The following is a 20921-nucleotide window of genomic DNA, read 5'->3' on the forward strand; positions in this document are numbered from 1 at the left end:
ACAAAGGAAATTGAAAAAGAAGGCAGCGAAATGGAGACAGATGATTCCGATGGTGAAGATAGCTGGAAAGTTGAGGAGGTGGGTATTGAGGAAGAAAGTGGTGATAATGAGTCTGACAATGAAAGCCCTATCCACAGTGTTTTCCCTGGCAAGGACAACAACCATCCTATGGAGGATGTGGAATACAAGGATAATGAGGAAATAGATGTGAATTCCGAGAGGGAAAGGAACAAGGATCCTAAGAAGGATATGACTAAGGACAGTTTAAGCAAGGATAAGGAAAGTGTGGGTAAAGGGTTATTCCTGGATAACCTCTAAAAACTCACTGAGGCGAGACTGGATTATGACAGATGGACCTATGAACTCTTGAAGAACCTGGAAAAAATGGGAAAAAAATGGATGAGAAGAGGGAGGATGACGAAAGGGAGCAGATAAAATGGAAGCAGGATATGGAGGAGAAGGTTAAATCGCTGGAAGAAGGGAGAGAGGCGATGAAAAATTTGCTGGGCATTATCCCGAATATCTTGTCAGCTATCACTAAAAACTTGGAGGATATTGCTAAGGTCTTTGATCATACCAGCTCCCCTAAACCAGTGGTGGAACTTGACATGGATGATGAGACTATCCAGATTGGCAGTAGTGAAGCTACTCCGGTTGGTGGTGCTGCTAAGAGGACCAGGGTGAGTGTCAAGAAAGTTGTGGCTACTTCTGCTAAAGATCTCCCAAATCTCAGGGTAACATCAAAGATCTGCATGGGATTAGCAACACCCTAGCTAATGCCCTAAAAAAAATCAGTTAGTTTCTCTTCTTGGGTCTGGCTGGTTTTGCTGGCTTTGTGGGGCTTTAGCCGGTTTTCTATGGTTTTCTATTGGCTTTTCGTTGGCCTGTTCCTTTTTGTCTCTTGTTGCTTTTTCTGTTAAGTTTCATTTGTAAAGGGTTTTGGGGCCCCTTCAAAACCCGTTTTTACCTTAATAAAAAATTTATCTTTTATAATTTAAAATATATTCAATTAATACTAAAATGATAAAATAATATTTTCTATCTATTTAATTTAATTTTTTTTTTTAATGATGTCAATATTTTATGTGAATGCATAATTTTTTAATATTGCATGCAATAGTAAATCTTTAATAAACAACCTAAATTTCATCTCTATTTTGTTGTTATAATGTGTCCTCTTTGTGTGCATACCCAACTCCATTTTAAGAGCTTGAGTACAATGTGTATGGCTTGAAACATAGTCTTTCACTTGCTTTTTAAAATTCACTTACTCTCTAGCTTGGCACATGCCTTTTTTGGCAAACAATAAACTTCATAAAAATTTGTCATTTTCTCTCATTTAATCATTGCCTATTTCATTCATATGAGTAAATTTGAGTTGCATTATATGCAAAAAAGAAAAATATCATACAAATAAAGAATAGTTAAATGGACATCTAAATTAATAAACAAGTTTATATTTTTTTTTTATATATTTTATTGGAGTTAATTTTAGCTTTTATATTTTTAAATATATTTAATGAATGCTAAAATGCTAAAATAATATTTTCTATCAATTTAATTTAAAATAATAATTATTCCTTTTTATGATGTCATGCAATATTTCACATGAATGCATAATTTTTTTATATTTCATACAATAGTAAATCTTTAATAAACATCATAAATTTTCTCTCTAATTTGTTGCTATAATGTGTGCTCTTTGTGTGCAGTCCCAACTCTATTTTAAGAGCTTGAGTACAATGCATATGACTTGAAACTTAGTCTTTGACTTGCATTTTAAAATTGAATTACTCTCCAACTTGGTGCATGCCTTTTTGGTAGCCAATAAACTCATAAAAAATTGTCATTTTCTCCCATTTAATCATGCATATCTAACTGATACGAGTAAATTTGAGTTGCATTAAAATATATGCAAAAATAATATCATGCAAATAAAGAATCATTAAATGGAGATCTAAATTAATAGATGAGGTTTTATTTAGTTATATTATATTTTATCGGAGTTAAGTTTACCTTTTATAATTATAAATATATTTAATTAATATTAAAATGATAAAATAATATTTTGTATCAATTTAATTTAAAACAATAATTATTCTTTTTTGTGATGTCATGCAATATTTCACGTGAATAAATAGCTTGAGTACAATGTGTATGGCTTGAGACTTAGTCTTTGACTTGCATTTTAAAATTGACTCATGCCCTTTTGACAACCAATAAACTCATAAAAATTTGTCATTTTCTCTCATTTACTCATGCCTATCTCATTCATATGAGTAAATTTGAGTTGCATTAAAATATATACAAAAATAGTATCATGCAAATAAAGAATCGTTAAATGGAGATCTAAATTAATAAATAAATTTTTATTTATTTATTTGATATTTTATTGTAGTTAAGTTTAGCCAATCATTTCTTTTTATGAGGTCATGCAATATTTCACGTGAATGTATAATTTTTTAATATTTCAAGCAATAGTAAATCTCTAATAAACATCCTAAATTTCCTCTATAATTTGTTGCTATAATGTGTCCTCTTTGTGTGCATACCCAACTATATTTTAAGAGCTTGAGTACAATGTGTATGGCTTGAAACTTTGTCTTTGACTTGCATTTTAAAATTAACTTACTCTTCGACTTGGCACATGCCTTTTTAGCAAGCAATAAACTCATAAGAACTTGTTATTTTCTCCCATTTACTCACACTTATCTCATTCATATGAGTAAATTTGAGTTACATTAAAATATATGCAAAAATAATATCATGCAAATTAAAAATTGTTAAATGAAGATCTAAATTAAAAATGTTATGTATTTATTTTATATTTTATTGTAGTTAAGTTTAGCTTTAATAACTTTATGCATATTTAATTGATACTAAAACGATAAAATAATATTTTCTATGAATTTAATTTAAAACAATAATTATTCTTTTTTATCATGTCATGCAATATTTCAGGTGAATGCATAATTTTTTAATATTCCATGCAATAATAAATCTTTAATAAACATCCTAAAATTCCTATCTATTTTTTTTTCTATAATGTGTCCTATTTGTGTGCATACCCAACTCTATTTTAAGAGCTTGTGTACAATGCGTATGGCTTGAAACACAATCTTTGACTTGCTTTTTAAAATTGATTCACTCTCAACTTGGCACATGCCTTTAAAAATTTGTCATTTTCTCTCATTTAATCAATGCGTAAATTTGAGTTGCATTAAAATATATGCAAATAAAGAATCATTAAATGTAGATCTAAATTAATAAATAAGTCTCTATTTATTTGTATTATATTTTATTGGAGTTATGTTTAGCTTTTATAATTTTAAATATATTTAAATAATACTAAAATGATAAAATAATATTTTCTATCAATTTTATTTAAAAGAATAATTATTCTTTTTTATGATGTCATGCAATATTTCATGTGAATGCATAATTTTTTAATATTTCATGCAATAGTAAATCTTTAATAAACATCCTTAATTTCCTCTCTAATTTGTTTATATAATGTGTCCTCTTTGTGTGCAAATCCAACTCTATTTCAAGAGCTTGACTTGAAACTCAATCTTTGACTTGTATTTTAAAATTAACTTACTCTCCAACTTCATGCATGCCTTTTTTTGCAGCCAATAAGCTCATAAAAATTTGAGTTGCATTAAAATATATACAAATAAAGAATCGTTAAATGAAGATTCAAATTAATAAATAAGTTTTTATTTATTTATTTTATGTTTTATTAGAGTTAAGTTTAGCTTTTATAATTTTAAACATATTAATTAATACTAAAATGATAAAATAATATTTTCTATCAATTTAATCCAAAACAATAATTATTCTTTTTTATAATGTCATGCAATATTTCACGTGAATGCATAATTTTTTAATATTTCATGCAATAGTAAATCTTTAATAAACATCCTGAATTTTCTCTCTAATTTGTGTGCATATCCAACTCTATTTTAAGAGCTTGAGAACAATGTGTATGACTTTAAACTCGGGCTTTGACTTGCAATTTAAAAATAACTTACTCTCCAACTTGGTACATGCCTTTTTGGTAGCCAATAAACTTATAAAAAATTGTCATTTTCTCCCATTTACTTATGTGTATTTCATTCATATGAGTAAATTTGAGTTGTATTAAAATATATGCAAAATAATATCATGCAAATAAAGAATTGTTAAATGGAGATTTAAATTAATAAACAAGTTTTTATTAATTTAGTTTATATTTTATTGGAGTTAAGTTTAGCTTTTATAATTTTAAATATATTTAATTAATACTAAATTGATGAAATAATATTTTCTATCAATTTAACTTAAAACAATAATTGTTCTTTTTTATGATGTCATGCAATATTTCATGTGAATGGATAATTTTTCAATATTTCATGCAATAGTAAATCTTTAATAAACATCCTCAATTTCTTCTCTAATTTGTTTCCTCTCTATTTTGTTGCTATAATGTATCATCTTTGTGTGCAGACCCAACTCTACACAAACCCAACTCTATTTCAATAGTAAATCTTTAATAAACATCCTCAATTTCCTCTCTAATTTGTTTCCTCTCTAATTTGTTGCTATAATGTATCATCTTTGTGTGCAGACCCAACTCTACACAAACCCAACTCTATTTCAAGAGCTTAAGTACAATGTGTATGGCTTGAAACTCATTCTTTGACTTGCATTTTTAAATTCACTTACTCTCCAACTTGGTGCATACCTTTTTGATAGCCAATAAATTCATAAAAAAATCTCATTTACTCTCATTTACTCATGCGTATCTCATTCATATGAGTAAATTTCAGTTGCCTTAAAATATATTTAAAAATAATATCATGCAAATAAAGAATTCTTAAATGGAGATGGAAATTAATAAATAAGTTTTTATTTATTTATTTAATATATTATTGTAATTAAGTTTAGCTTTTGTAATTTTAAATATATTTAATTTATACTAAAATGATAAAATAATATTTTCTATGAATTTAATTTAAAACAATAATTATTCCTTTTATGATGTCATGCAATATTTCACGTGAATGCATAATTTTTTAATATTCTATGCAATAGTAAATGTTTAATAAACATCCTACATTTCTTCATTAATTTGTTGCTATAATGTGTCCTCTTTGTGTGTAGACCCAACTATATTTTAAGAGCTTGAGTACAATCTATATGGCTTGAAACTTAGTCTTGGACTTGCATTCTAAAATTGACTTACTCTCCAACTTGGTGCATGTCTTTTTGACAACCAATAAACTCATAAAAATTTCTCATTTTATCTCATTTATTCATGCCTATCTCATTCATATGAGTAAATTTGAGTTGTATTAAGATATATGCAAAAATAATATCATGGAAATAAAAAATCCTTCAATAGAGATCTAATAAAACAAGTGCCATGTAGTGAAAAGTACTTGCCTTTATAGTATTCTTAATTATTATAATTTTAAATTATTGTTATTTTAAACTCATATTATTTAGATTATATTTTTTTAACATTGACTAGCTCTTCAATAGTGATATTAATAATTATAATATAAAATAAATATTATAGTGAAAATATACATTTTTTGTAAGAATATAATCCATTTTAATTATAAAATCTATATAATTAAAATTATAATAATAAAATTAATCTTAAACTTAATTATCAATTATTTGTTTAAGATTATATATTATTTTAAATATATTTATGCAATATTAATTATATATACATTTTAAAGAAAAAGGTTGAAGCCTATAGTAGATATTTATCTTAAAAAAGAAACATAATTACAATAACAGACATATGTTCAGAAGAGGGAAGAAAATTCACCCTCAGAAGGAGAAGAAAACTCAAGATGGAATTCAACATAAGGAATTTGAACAATATTAGCTTTCACCCTAGTATTCAAAGACCTAAACAAAAGCCCCAAATCATTAACAGATTACATATTATGTATATACAAATGAAGAAGACATTCCATCAAAAATCCAGTGAGAAATGTATAATCTGGAAACCTTTGAAGCTATGTTATTAATTCATCCCCTTATCCATTGCATTCCCCTTAAGAAATCATACCTGTGAAGCTATGTTATTAATTCATCCCATGTATACAAAGATGGATGAACAAATGCACACACTAGAAGTTCAGTAAAATCAACTGAACCGGTCGTATCCATTATGTCTGTGGAAAACCAAGAATCTACATCAACAGGAAGAAGATTTGGATTAGCTCGCAACCATTTCGGGATAAGAAATGAAGACAATGCAAATTACACACTTGCACAAGGAACTACAAAGGCAACATGCCAGAGAGAAGACAAGAGCCTACCCTTGAAACCGCATATCCAAGAAATTGCACCTAAGATGAATTATGAAGGTCATGTCTGAAGAAGTAAACACACCATGATCTGAATAAACCACTTCCAAAGTGATCCCAAATCAAACAACCCAAACAAAAGCAAGGGAGTCTACGAAATCAAAATACACATGTGGACATGATGAACATAAGAGAAAATCAACTTAAATTCATCCCCCCACAAATCTGTTCGAGCAGAGATGATAAAAATACGTAAATAGTAGTTGGCACGCGTAGCATAAAAATTGGCAACAAAGAAGGTATTACAAAGTTGTCAACTGTCCTAGAACAAAGGACTAATAACTTGTCTAGTACATAACCATTTATCCCATATGCAAGCTGATTGAAGTTACATGAGTAGAATCCCATTAGATGGTAAGATGAGAAAGCAGAGTACATGTTTATAAAAACGAGATCCTCAATTTAACTGATGAAGACAACCTTCAATATCTTTATTTCAAATCCAACAAAGGACATGATTTAAGACACTTATTCTTATTTTATGCTTCGTGGTGATGACCACCTTTATCATCAATCAAAAAATTTGTAGCACAAAGTTGTCAACTGTCCCAGAAAAAAGGACTAATAACTTGTCTAGTACATAACCATTTATCCCATATGGAAGTCGATTTAAGTTACACAAGTAGAATCCCATGAGATGGAAAGATGAGAAAGCAAAGTACATGTTTATAAAAATGAGATCCTCAATTTAACTGATGAAGATAGTCGTCAATATCTTTATTTCAAATCCAACAAAGGACATGATTTAAGACAATTAATCTTATTTTATGCTTCCTGATGAAATCCACCTTCATCATTAGTAAAAACTTGTGTAGCACATAAGATATGGCAATATTCCTGTCATTAAATGAAAGGAGCTACAAAACAAAAAATAGTTTCAAAGTGCCTGATCCATCTCAATTTTCTTATTGAGCTCAACATACAGATAAAGATCTCTATGAGAAACAATAATCTCCCCCTCATTGATACCACATCCCTGATTGGCAAGAAAATCAACAAACACGTTGGCCTCTCTATAGCAATGCATAATCTGGAAATTTTGAATATGTTGAACTAAAACCTTAATTTCTTGAATGATATAGTTTATTTTCCAATCTGGAGCATGAAAACCCTTAAGCGTGAGAATAATATTCATAGAATCTCCCTCAGTTACCAAAGTTTGAATATGATTCAATACTACCAATCTCATGCCAAATAATAGAGCTTGAGCTTCAACAATGTTATTTGACCAATCCTGAATTCTTTCCCAACCTGCAGTGATAAGACTACCAGAATGATCTCTAATAATGCAGCCAATCCCTGACATCCCTCAATTAACCTTTGAAGCGCCATAAAAGTTGAGCTTGTAAAATTTTGACTGAGGCATTCTCCATGTGACCTATTTCTTGTTGCAATGTCATAAAATTGCACCTCCTGCAATTTTAACCACATTTGAGGTCCTCACCTTGGTGACAACATCCTCCTTCCTAACCAAGACCCCTTTCTGTATTTTCACCCCTTGACCCCTTCCTGTTTGAGCCTTGAGGTAGCCTGAGGACCCCGTCTGGGCCCCAAGATAGGGGTGTGGTGCCCCTATCCCCCTTGGAAAAGGGCATGGCACCCCTGTCACACCCTGTTAGGATGGCCCCAAGATAGGTCCCCCCAGACCCATTTGCACTTCAGGATCCTAAATCTCCCCGATATCGGTCTTTTATGAGATTAATTAGTTTTCAGAGGCATGCATAAAAAGGAGTTGGTTTTCTCATTTGCATAAGCAGGAATGGGAGGCGAAATTCAAGTGAAGGGATGATAAGAAAACATAGGCGAAGATATACATCATCAAGCATTCAAGCATTCAAGTCTTCTTCATTCATCCATTAGAGCAATATTTCAACATTCATTTGTAAGTATGTATGTGTGTTAGGGTTTTGTCATGTTACATGTCATTCCATGCAACACTTGTGATTACATTCAAGAAGCAAAGCAATCATCATCAACAAGTTGTAGATCTACAAGGTACACATTTCCATTGTTTGCATTCAAGCATTTGCAATTACTTTCTTTCAAGGTTGATTCCTCAACTAGGGTTTGACTAAGGCAAACCCCTATCCACAACCCCTTCTCCCTCTCTTTTTTATGTGTAGGTTGCAGGTGTATAACTGTAATTGCAAGTTTGGGCTTCATTTGCAGAGATAGAGGAACCCTTTTTGTTTCACGGATTTTGTGGAGGACCATGTTCATTCCTGCCACGGTCCTAATGACTTTTCTCCAAATGTGCACGGCAGGTCCATATCAATCAAATTAGCTCAGATCTGAAGTTACAACACAATCCCAAACTGGTAGCTCCTCATTTCACTCATTTCCTCTCTCTTTTCTGCATAGTCAACAAGTTAACTTTCCTATTTACAAAAGAGGGCAAAACACACTCCAACCCTTGCACTCTACTTGGAATTCACATTCTTGTTTCCCTTAGATTTGGATCTAGTGGATTCAAACCCCTCTTTTGAATGTAAAATATTTCCCAAGTGAAAATCATCATAGTGGCTTCCTTTCTCTCTCCTAGGTGGGGAGTCACTAGGATCCAATTTTCCACTTTACACTTGTTAATCTTCTTAATTGAGCTATGCATAAGGCTACCTTTAAAGGGAAGTTTTATATGGTTCCACTCCCTTAAAACATCATTATCCTATGATGTGAAAAGAGAATTTTTATAATTGGTTGTATATGCATTGACAACCTCTGAGATTGTCAATGAAATTTTTCGTACAACTTCCTCCAAAGAGTTAACCTCCTTCCAAAAACTACTCTTATTCATTTCCCACAAGATACTCCAAAACATGATATCCGATACCACTTCCCATAGAACAACAAAGAAGGATTATCCAAATAGTTTGGGCCATGAATTAAATACATCCTTCAAGTTATACTGAAGGGGAGCTACCCAATTAAGTTTTATTTGGCACTATTTCCAACAACTCTGAGAAAAGTTGCAATTCAAGAGAAGATGATCCATCGATTCTAAAAATTCATCACAAAGAACACAATTAAAAGGAGGGGCAATACCCAATGCAGACAATCTACTACTTGTCAAAATTCTACCCCTAAGGGCTAGCTAATCAAATGCACCAACTTTCTAAAGTCCTGATCCAGTCCAACAAAAAGAGTAACCTTTGAAAACATGAGTTTCATCATTTTTTGAAAGCACTTTATATCCCTGCTTGACTGAATATGAGCTATTTTTTTAGGGTAACTAAATGAGTTTTTCTTTTTAATATGTAAAACATACGACTCTCTTCTTAACCTCATGGGGCACACTAACTGTAGATAAATCCTTCCATTTTGCTACCCCTATTCTTTTTACATGAGAAACTTGAAAGTAATTATTGAATTTACAACCCCATTGAGATTGTAATATGTTCTTTAAAGTGTCTAGCCCTTGAATTTGATCCAACAAATAGAATCATTACATGAGTCCTCCCAGAATCTAATTGAATCTCCATTATGAACTAACCATGTCAAATGAGGAAGGAATAAATTTTTGTATTTCACCAAAAAATTCCACATTTGGGATCCAGATGGGGGATCAAGTATAGTGAATATTCTTTTTGGATCAGATGAATCAAGATATTTTGCTCTAATTATTGAGGCCCAAATATAACCATCGTAGTATACATTTTTGATACTAACTTGGCTCCCAAAGCAATATTTCTATTGTCAAAGTTAAGAATACCAGCCCCCCAAAATTGCTTAGGTGAGCAAACCTTCTCCCAGGCCATTAAATGGATCTTACTTTTGGGATCTCTATTTCATTTCCAAAGAAATTTCTTCAAAAGACCCTCTAACTTTTACTTAACTCATGAAGACATCAAAAGAATAAACATTATGTAATTTGGAATTGTTGCTAGGACTGATTTTATCATCAAGATTCTACTAGCTAAAGATAGCCAAGTGTTTTTCCACGAGACAATTCTACTTTTAACTGAAGAAGCAATTTTTTCCCAAAAACAACCCTTATTCGAACCTAAAAATAAGGAAATACCAAGATATTTACTAGGAAAACTACCCTATTTAAAACCCAATACCGCAATCAATCGATTAGTCAACAAAGGAGGGCAATGAAGGAGAAAAACTTTATACTTGTCTGCATTAATTTTTTGCCCAGAAATATAACAATATACCTCCAACACTTTCTTCATAACCTTTTCTTCCCTCACAAAGGCACAACCAAATTAAATTGTTTCATCAGCAAATAAAATATATGTCATGGCTAAATTGGTTTGAGGAAGAAGAATTCCTTTCCATCTACCATTGCTATGAGCATCAAAAATCTTTATGCTAAGTACCTCTACCATAATAATGAAAAAAAAATGGGGAGAGGAGATCTCCTTGATGAACTCCCTAAGATGACGATAAAAAACCAGTCAAACTCCAATTAATGATGACTAGAAAATTGGCACTCCAGATGCATGATATGATCTATTTACACCATATCATAGAAAAACTAAATTTGAGGACTTGATAGAGGAACTACCAACTCACTTTATCATATGCTTTCATCATATCAAGCTTGATAATAATAGCTTCCAATTTATAAATTGAAATAGAGTGAAGAATTTCAGGAGCAATTAAGGCTCCTTCTATTGTTTCCTTACCCACGATAAATCCTCCCCATTCCTAAGAAATTATTATTGGAATAATCTTAGCTATTCTTATTGAAATTGCCTTGGTAACTATTTTATAAATAGTATTACATAGAGAGATTGGCCTAAAATATGCAAATGAGGAAGGGGAAGCCATCTTGGGAATGAGAGTGATATGAGTAGTATTGAACTGCTTCAACATACAAGCTCTTTTCTTACATTCCTCAACAACCTTCCAAACATCAGACCCTAAGAAACCCCAACACTTTTGAAAAAATAAAGTCATAAACCCATCAAGACCAGGAGCCTTATCAGACTGCATAGTGAAAAATAACCTACCTTATTTCTTCCAAAGGAAATGGCTTTAGAAGATCTAAATTGTCTTGATTTGAGATTGAAAATGGAATACTCTGTAACACTTCCTCAATTTTTTTCTAAACATCATCTGATAGGTTGTTTGAAGATGCAAATAATGAAGAAAAGAAAGGCACTGCCTCCTCTTCAATATCCTCCCTAACTGCCAGGATACCATCAGAAAAATTCTTAATCCAATTGATAAAATTAGAAGCCCTTTTCATCTTCACCGACGAATGAAAATACTTTGTGTTTCTATCTCCCTCCCGCAACCATGTTTTTTCTTGAATTTTGTCTGCAATGAATTTCTTCACTTTGAAGAACTTCTTGAAGTTATAAATTAAGCTCAATTTGATTAGAATATGACTGTTGAGTAATACCAAACTGAATAATTCCGTCATTAAGCTCCACAATTTTATATTCGAAATCTACCTTTAACTTAAAAATGTTTATAAATTTTGTAACATTCCACACTTTGATTTGGACTTTCAACCATTGCAATTTCTTACAAAACTGGTACATTCTAGATCCTTGAAAAAAGGGTGCATTCCTCCACCAATCCTATAGTTGTGGAAAAAAAGAAACATCCATAAACCACATATGTTCAAAATTGAATGCACCTACTCATTTAGATCTTAAGGAGTAAAAGGAACCTCTAGTAAAAGGGGAAAATTATTTGACCCCATCAAAGGTATAATTTTTGTTTGTGGATGCCCAAAAAAGCTACACCATGTAGGATTGACAAAAAACCTATCCAACCTATCAGCAGTGTGAAGAAAACTAGATCCGCTATTAGTCGAGGTGACATTACCATTCATCGACACACAATATTTTAGGCCATTATTCAAAACAAATTCATTAAAATCATGCATTGTCTTTAAAGGGGGGATAATGCTAGCCACTTTATCCCTAATAGAGAGGACTGCATTAAAATCTCAATCAATAATGAAAGGAACATTCATAAGATTTTCCAAAGACAAAGAAATAGTTTCCCATAAAATATTCTTGGCCAAAGTTGCAAAGGGACCATATATTGAAAGCAAGTGAAAATTAGAATTTTGGCTTTGAATATGAGCGTGAATAAATTTACCTTTGGCAACAACACTATAAATCTTAACATTGGACTCCTTTCATAAAATTGTAATCCCTCTCGATGCCCCAATATATTGAGAGGCAATATACTTCCAATTCTCTCATTTTGAAAATGGTTGAGCATTAGACACCACTGAAAATTTGTTTCCTGAATCATAATGACATTCACCCCACAACTCTCAATCTGAGACTTGATCAAGTATCTCTTGTTAGGGGCATTAATGGCCCTAACGTTTCATGTAAGAATTTTCATACTTGGTTCAGAGAGAATTCCACTCTCCTCAGGAAAATATTATCAACTAGTGTTGATTGCAAACCAACTTTAACTTCCTCAAACATTTTCTTAAAAATCCTTTTCCTTTTTGGTGGCCTACCAACTCTCCTTTTAGGCTTAATCATAGTAGCCTCCTTCTTAGACCTAGTTTGATAAATTGAAGGTTTCCTTGGATTGCCATCCATTAAATCAAAAGATGGAGAAACTTTATTGTCGATAGAAAACTAAGTTGGGGGGGAACTTATATCATTCTCAAGGGAAATAGAATCAACCCCTTCACTATTTGATTCGAGCATAGAGGAAGAATCTAAAACATCATTATGGAGAGTTACTTAAGAGCATATAGGAACAATATTTTTTTGCGAAGGAAACAACAATGATCTTCCCAAAATAACAAGAGAAGCCATAACTAATTTTGGCTTAAGGTGAAGAAAAAATGATAAGATAGGTGTTGTTATATGGAGCCTAATCAGACTCAAAGGTTAAATTTTCCCTTCTTTATCGGTGCAATTTCTCCCCAAATTATTCAACAGGGGTGTGGGGGTAGCATCCTAGCACACTCCTTGTCACTCGAGTTTGGGTGAACCACGTTAAAATTGTCTCCTCTCTATTATTATTTATGTGTTTTTTATTCCTCTATTTAATAGTTTTTTGCTTATAATTGATATTTTCTACATGCAATTCCTAACAATAGGATGAGGAAAATGTTGAAGATCCATACCATTTGATAAAGGAAAAACATGCTTTTCTACTTGTTGAATAAAGTTACCACAAACTTTGAGCAGAAGAATCTCAATGAGATTATCATAAACACCAACCAATATAGGTTTTTTATATTCAATCAAAAAAAACTTGTGCTTTAGAAGCACAATAGATTAAAGAGATTTTGGATTCAACAACAACTTAGAGAATGGGAGTGAAAACTTTACTGCACCCAATGACATTTTTATCGACCCATTTTTAATCAACATATCTTCTAGCTAGACCAAAAAATTTAGAAGTTGAAAGCACTGAAAAAATTCTTAATCTAGCTATGAAAAGAAGAAGCATAAGTAAAGGCCAAGGAACAAACCAACTGAGTAGAAAAAGAGAATTGATGAGGAGGAACAAACTCAAACAACCCCTTGATTGGCCCAAAATGACAACAAAGTTGTAGATCTGATAAAAAATCATCACAAACTGTAACCTTAGAACCTTGATGTGGTTGACAAACCAAAGAGAAATGGCCCAAGGAATTAGTGTAGAATTCAACTATAATAGGATCCTGAACCACAATTTTTTGTAACAACGTCCCATATTTAGAAGATATTAAGATTTGCTTGGGGAATAGTTTAGATAGGTTAAGCAAAATGCCAAATCCTACAACAAACCTCTGCCCCTCATCTTTGATGCCATGTGATCCTCTAAAACCTCTATTATGCTACTTTGAACCCTTGATGTTCTACCATTTCTAATAATTATTTTTTGAAAATCTTCTCACCCAGAGTCATCCAACAAATGCAGAGCTCATCATCTTCAACTATATATTTATAATTGATCTTAATAAAATAACTATTAATAATTATAAACTTATATAATATAAATAATAAAGTGAAAATAGGTATTTTTTAATGACTAAATGAAAAGTATTTAATTGGATGTATGGATATTTCTTGTAGATATTTAAGATGTCAATTATAGATTTATTGTGGTGTTTTTAGACCTCTAGTTAATCTAGTCTTTGTGGTCCATAGTTGTGATTTAGTGAAGTATGATTGTTCTGGTTAACAATTTGTCAGTCAAGTCTTTTGTCTAGATTGTGGCGTACATGTGTCGAGTGATCATGAAATTGTAGTATGATATTTATGAATATATATTCTCATCATATTTTGGATTCCATATGCTCATGTGTTTTATAGTTTAAGATATTCAAGTCTGAGTTCTAGTTGGTTCAATGATAGAGTAATAGTGTGAAAGAATGTGTTGTATTCCTCTACCTTTAGTTGATTAGAGTGACGTGGGTTGTTGTTTTGGGTTCATTGATATTTTGTGTATCTATTTTGATCATCTACGAGTATGTTTGGTGGTCCCCATTGAAGATTGAATCAATTGTGTTGATGCCCATTAATATAGTTATCATTTAGGGCAGACATATGGTTTATTGGTTTGTGTGGTACTGTGCAATTGCATAAGAGCTATTTTGAAAGTGTTTGGAAGGTGTACCAACATGGTGTGATCCCTCACATGTTTCATTTGTCTTTTGCATTATCTTGGAGATTGGTTTTTGGTTTGACCATTTTGCATGTACATGTTACACTTGTTTTGGCCAACCTAGTTGATAATATTGTGGCTCCATATGGTATAGATGGGGGTATGTGTAGGATCATGGTGGGCCAAAACAAGCCCTTAAGTGGCAATGAAATTTAAAAAAAACAGAGTTAGGAAACTTGACATAAAAACTTGAATAAGTTATGAACATTATTCTAAAAATATGTAAGAATAGAATTTGTAGAAAATTGAATGTAGTTTCTAAGCTACTAATTGTTTTCTAGAAAAAATAAAATCTATTTGACAAAAATTTAAAATTTCAATGTAATAGTACTAAAATTTCAAGAAAAAGATAAGAAGTAGGTCTATGTCTGACCACCCTAACCACAATCGAATCATAATATTTTTTTATAATACTTTAAATATTAGTAGACTCATGTTCGGATGTGACACATTTTTCATAATTTTTTTAAAGTAAATAATTAATTATGATTTTTTTACTACAACTTTTCAAAAATATAAAAACTGGTATGTTTGACCACCTTAACATAGTCAGAACCTTATGAAATTCAATTTATTTATTTTTATCCTATAGTAGGAGAAGAATAGAATGTGACACATGTTTCAAATTCAAATAATGTGATATTGTTTGAAATTTATAGATGTTTTCCAATCAGGACTTTAGTTAGAATTCAATTAGAAAATGAATAATAATTATTTATTAAAGTCAAAATAAGGCAAACCTTATATTTTTGGAAAGATGAGAATGCCCCTAAAATCCCCTTTTTGTTTCATCAATTTTGACTTAAATATAGTCGTTAGCCACCAGAGCGAAGTCTGGAAAAGCAAGGAACACTCAAAAATACATTTTTCTATTAATCTTCTAGGTTTGGCATTTCCTAGCCAAATCCCAATGCAATCTCGAGCCAAATACCAAGTTTTTGATATCTGATACCTTGTTTAGGATAGGGAGAGAGGGAAAGGGAGGGGGAGAGAGAGAGAGAGAGAGAGAGAGAGAGAGAGAGAGAGAGAGAGAGAGAGAGAGAGAGAGAGAGAGAGAGAGAGAGAGAGAGAGAGAGAGAGTTATCTAAATGGGGAGAGAAGGGGAAAGGGAGAGGGAGAGATAGGGAGATAAGGGTAAATGAATCTAGAGAGAGAGGGAGGGGGAGAGGAATAATACATGATACCTTATTTAGGATAGAGAGAGAGAGTAATTAGGGGGAGGGGGAGAGAGAGAGGGAGATTTGGGGAGAGTGAGATTATAAAGAGAGAGAAGGGTAAAGGGAGAGGGAGAGAGAGACTTGGGGAGAGTGAGATCAAAGAGAGATAGAGGGTTGACAAGGGATGCTTAGTAATGACAAATGAAAAGTAAACAAATTGATCTAAACTGCACATTTTGTTAGAAGGGTGTCTCTTACGTGAAACAATATTTGTTTCCTCAAAATTAAAAGCATTGATGTTTTTTACACATATAGATCTTCCAAACATATCAACCTCCATGTACAAATTCACTATGTATTTGAACACAACAAAATATCCCATTTTCAAAGTGTGATAATTGGCAAATTCTTTCCAACCATGTCCAAATTCGAGTTTATGATTTGCATTCTTTAACTCCAACTCCCACTCCTATCCATCTGGGTTGCAACACCATATGGGAAAGGATATGATTTTATTTCTCATCTATGAACTATGAAATAAATGCAGGAGGAATGTGTTGCATGAAAGAGAGCTAAGCACTGTATATCCATGTGCAATCTCTCTCTCTCTCTCTCTCTCTCTCTCTCTCTCTCTCTCTCTCTCTCTCTCTCTCTCTCTCTCTCTCTCTCTCTCTCTCTCTCTCTCTCTCTCTCTCTCTCTCTCTCTCTCTCTCTCTCTCTCTCTCTCTCTCTCTCTCTCTCTCTCTCCCACAAGTATGCAAGGCATACCCATAGGTCTTAGTGGTTGGATCAACAGTTTAGGATGTGTAAGAACTCTTTCTCGATTGGAACTATTATATCGGTGGTCAATTTTGTAGAAAACTATACATTGCAACCAAAAAATGAGATACAAGCTCAATATTACAATTCAATTTAGATTGCTAAATTTGTTCACATAACATATAGACATGTCCCTAATAGTACAAAAGACGACAGGAAGATAATCAGGGAGTATCATTTTTATATGAGTGATGATAGATCTCACTCCTCCGAATATGTGCAACATTGTTTCAAGAATTTTTTTGAGTTCTTGCAGATAAAGGTATTGCAATAGACTGACATCTCATATGGTCAGATAACTGCATGGGTCAATTTAAGAATGTTAGTATGTTTTATTGGTTGAGTAGAATGCATGCATAAAGGGGTATACCTCAAATTTGGAGTTTTTTTGAAGTTGGGCATGGGAAGGGGGAACATGATGGAGCAGGTGCATGTTTGAAGAGAGCTCTAGTTAAGGAGAAATTGAGGATTTCAGGTGTTAAATTCTCTGATGCATGTTCTATTGTTGATTGGTGTAGTTCAACAATGTCACAGGGAGGGACACTTGATTCAGCGATGCGTGGATTCTTTTGGTTGGTTGAGGAGGGCACAGTGGGAGACAAATTGGATTGTCAAACAATTAAAGATTCTTCAAATATGCATTCATTTCGTAGCTCAGACGCAAGTACATGGATCATTTGGACACAAGATTTGGCTTATTTTCTATCAGAGTTGTGTTTAGTGTGACTAGGATCAATGTGAGACAAGTGATTGGGTGGATACGTAGGTTCCACAATAAATAATATCTTTATCTCAAACAATATCCATGTCAAATGATGACATGGAAAGTTCAGTTGTGTATGACCACCTTTCAGACCTTCTACAACTAGGACATGTTTTTGCAGTTGTTGCGCCATAGGGGAATTAAGAGAGGTCAAACTACTGGTTGGCATGATGTGTACAAGTAAAGTAGAAGCTAACACAACTGATGACATATAATGATGGGTTCATGTATCCTACAAGTTTAGTTGTTGTTGCAGGAACTTGGTTACGAACATACATGATTAGAAAGAATGGCATACTTGCATTTGAAGACTGTGAGAGATACAAAACCATTCTCATGTATTCACACCTTGTTATAGCCACAAATGTCAATTTTTTGATGCATCATGCAAGACCAAAGAGAAAATAACTATGGATAGTTAGTAGTGTTGATCACAAAGCAACACTAGATACTCTTAAGCAAAGAGATGACCCTTCAGGCACACTTAAGTAGTAGGTCTTTATTATCTCTTAATTTTTTATCATTTATTATCATGAATTTAATTTTAAATAATGATCATAAAACTTTTATGTTGATGTTGTTTATGTTTACATTAATAATTCTTAAAGAATGTAGGTCTTTTTTTACGAACAATACTATTGCTTCACCATTTTGCTTCAACATTGTGGGTACATTCAATGTAATTCGTAAGGAGGTATCTTCATGGTATATAATCCTATTTATTCATTTATTATTAGGGATTTAATTTTAAATAATGATCATTAAACTTTTATGTTCACGTTATTTATGTTTACGTTAACAATTCTTAAAGAATGTAGGTCTTTTTTTATGAACAATACTATTGCATCACCATTTTGCTTCAATATTGTAGGTAAATTCAATGTAATTCATAAGGAAGTATCTTGATGGTATAATCCCACCTCTTCATTTATTATCATGCATTTCATTTCAAATAATGATCATATCATCATAGTACTATGTTGTTCATGTTGCTTATGTTGGTCTTCATTTATATGCAGGCATTTTTCTAGACAAGCTTGAAGCACGACGTGAGGATATAAGATGCACTTGGATTAGATGTTGTATTTTTATATGAGTACATTGATGTCACTTTGTATTGATGACATATGATATATTTGTACATTAGTACACTGGTGTAGTTGTATTGATGATATTCAATGCATTTACACATGAGTACATTGGTGTAGTTGTATTGATGATATTCAATTTATTTATACATGAGTACATTGGTGTAGTTATATTGATAATATACAATGTATTTGTACACGAGTACATGGGTTATCAAAAGGACATGTAGTTGTAATGGTGATTATGTGTCACAATGTATGCAAATCATGATGATTGTGATGAAGAAGATGCATAGACTAACAAATCTTATGTGTATGGCCCACTTATGTATCTTCATGGATGTTACATGTAAGTGTAATGGTAAATATGTGTCTAAAATATATGCAAATAATAATGATCATGACCGTTAGTTCTTCCCTAAATTTATTAGGGTTCACCTAGGTTCATTACACCTTAATATAGGCTTGATGGTCTATATTTATCCTTTTCATCCTCATTATCATTTTGTTACTTGGTTACCCTACATGCATTAGGGTTGTGTAGGGTTCATTAGGGAGTTGGTAGGGTATGATCCTCAATGTTTAATTGAGTAGGGAGGCAAAATAGGAGCATGCTTAGTGTAAAAATGTTTTACCAAACATGTTGGAACTAACAATTCACACCCATGACAAACATAAGGAAAATTTGGCCCCGTTGTAACTTGTCATTGAATGCATCTGACAATTTTTGTGTCAACTAAAAATCACTACCCTAGGAAAACTATTACAAATATTGAAAATTTGAGATAGGATATTGTAGACAATCCTCATGTGACCCTGTAGGTTCAAATAGATCATTCACAAGTGCCACCGATTTTGAGAAACAACTTGTCAAAGTTTGATATTTTTTCGCACTTAGGGCGCTCAAGGGACAATGTCGCTATAGTATGGCCTTAAGCATTTGACCAAGTAGGGAGGAAAAATAGGAGCATGGCTAGTGTAAAAATGCTTAATCAAACTTGTTGAAACCAATAGTTTGCACCTACAAAAAATAGAATGAGAATTTGGCCCCGTTGCAACTTTTCATTGAATGCATCTGATGATTTTTTCGCCAATTGAAAAATCACTACCCTAGGAAAACTGCTTTGAATCTTGAAAAACCAAGTTAGGCTATTTTAGATGACCCTCACGTGACCCTGTAGGTTCAAACAGATCATTCACAAGTGCCATGAATTTTGAGAAAAATCCTATCAAAGTTTAACAATTTTTTGCTCTTAGGGCACTCAAGGGACGACGACGCTATAGTATGGCCTTGAATGTTCGAATGAGTGGGGAGGCAAAACATGACCATGGCTAGTGTAAAAATGCCTAAATAAATGCATTGGAACCAATGGTTCATGCCCACAAGGAACAGAACAAGAATTTGGCTCTGTTGCAACTTTTCATTGAATGAATTTGACGATTTTTGCATCAACTAAAAAATTGTTGCCCTAGCAAAACCGCTCCGAATCTTGAAAAATTGAGATAGGATATTGTGGATGACTCACATAACCTTGTAGGTTCAAAAGGATCATCCTTAAGTGCCACATATTCCAAGAAACAACCTATCAAAGTTTGATAATTTTTGCACTTAGGGCGCTCAAGGGATGGTGTCGCTACAGTATGGCCCTGAGCGCTCAAATGAGTAGGGAGGAAAAATAGGAGCATAGCTAGGGTAAAAATGCCTAACTAGATGTGTTGGAACCAATGGTTCATGCCCACAACAAACAGAATGAGAATTTGGCTTTGTTGCAACTTTTGATTGAATGCTTCTGATAATTTTTGCATCAATTAAAAAATTGTTGTCCTAGGAAAACTAAACCGAATCTTGAAAATATGAGATAGGATATTTTAGACCGCCGTCACGTGACCCTGTAGGTTCAAATGGATCATTCACATGTGGCACAAGTTTTGAGAAAAATCTTGTCAAATTTTGGCAATGTTTCACACTTAGGATGCTCAAGGGATGACACCGCTATAGTATGGTCCTAAGAGTTTGATTGAGTAGGGAGACAAAAGAAGAGAATAGCTAGGGTAAAAATGCCTAACCAAACATGTTGGAACCAATGGCTTACACCCATGATGAATAAAATGAGAATTTGACTTCGTTGCAACT

Source organism: Cryptomeria japonica, chromosome 11 (genome assembly GCF_030272615.1).
Source record: "Cryptomeria japonica chromosome 11, Sugi_1.0, whole genome shotgun sequence".
NCBI lineage: Eukaryota > Viridiplantae > Streptophyta > Pinopsida > Cupressales > Cupressaceae > Cryptomeria > Cryptomeria japonica.